The sequence below is a fragment of the Suricata suricatta genome, chromosome 9 (assembly GCF_006229205.1).
Source record: "Suricata suricatta isolate VVHF042 chromosome 9, meerkat_22Aug2017_6uvM2_HiC, whole genome shotgun sequence".
In the NCBI taxonomy this organism is placed as follows: Eukaryota; Metazoa; Chordata; class Mammalia; order Carnivora; family Herpestidae; genus Suricata; species Suricata suricatta.
In genome coordinates this window covers 20,407,355-20,408,550 of record NC_043708.1, presented here as the reverse complement: position 1 = coordinate 20,408,550, position 1,196 = coordinate 20,407,355, and the positions used below count along the sequence as shown (strand labels likewise).

The window sequence follows — 1,196 nt, the reverse complement described above, 5'->3', positions numbered from 1 at the left end:
TTCTCCTCTTAAATCTCAATTTTCTCTTTACCCAAATTTTTCGGAACCCAGCTGTCAGTAATTTTGATTCTCAAGCCAGGAGAACTGACCTTTTTTTTTTTTTTTAATTTTAAAAATTTTAACGTATGTATTTATTTTGAGAGAGAGCGCGCGTGTGCACAGGGGAAGGGCAGAGGGGGAGAGGCTTGGAGCTGCCAGCGCAGAGCCCCATGCATGGCCTGAACCCACGAACTATGAGATAATGGCCTGAGCAGAGATCAAGAGTCAAATGCTCAACCGACTGAGCCCCCCAGGCGTGCCTCGGAGAACTGACCCTTTTTGAAGGAGCTCTTTAACCTCTTTTGAGGTGGTTTCCCCTTGTGTCAAATCAGACCACTGCCTGTCTTGCAGGATGGATAGTGAAGGGAAGTAACATTTGTAAAAGTGTCTGACATTTCACGAGAAATGTTAGTTCTTTCTGTTTGGTTTTTGCTTCCCTGTCCATACTCCTTTCAGCACTGCTTTTTAGAACTTATCAATTAATTTGCAATAAGATTCTCAAGCAATTTCATGGAGAAACTGTGTGGTAGGCAATTAACTAAAGACAAATGAGAAACATTAGAAAACTTCATTTTAAAAAAAGAAACTTTCCAAAGTGGTTTTGAAAGGCTGAGTTTGGCGCTCGGTTCAGGAGAAGAAGTCAAACCCTGTGCACTCCCCCTTTGACGTCTGTTCTTTGTATGACAGATCAGCAGCCCCAGGAAATCTCAATTTGTATATATAAGGGTTTGCAGAATCTCCAGTTACGGAGACTCAAGCAGAGGCCTTTCACGTTCATATGCAAATACATACCTATTCCATTAATCTAACCTAGCTCTAATTTTGCAGTATAATTTGGGGAGTTTTCTTGAGATTGTTGGCATACCACTAAAAATGGAGGCAGCATAAGGATGAAACTGCAGGATTCATGAAATTTTGGTTTGAATGAAACTGAAATCTAAATTTAGAAATAAAAGTAGAGCCAAAAATCACTACTTTTCTTTAGTGAGATTTTCTTTGATTTGAGAGTCACGAGACCCCTTATTTGTGGTACTGGTTTTGTTATGGAATCACGACGTGAGGGTCTCAGTCAGTTGTTTTTCCCTATCATAAGTGATATTTCCATTATTTCCTTGCCTCATATGGCTGTTGAGATTTCATAGGACCTGAGCACCATC

At 40.3% G+C, this 1,196-nt stretch overlaps 1 protein-coding gene across 1 annotated transcript in view; it reads right to left on the bottom strand.

The window, feature by feature from the left end:
- The window catches only part of STON2 (stonin 2), a 134,779-nt gene that overhangs the window by 91,080 nt on the left and 42,503 nt on the right, over positions 1–1,196 (bottom strand). The window lies entirely within an intron of this gene.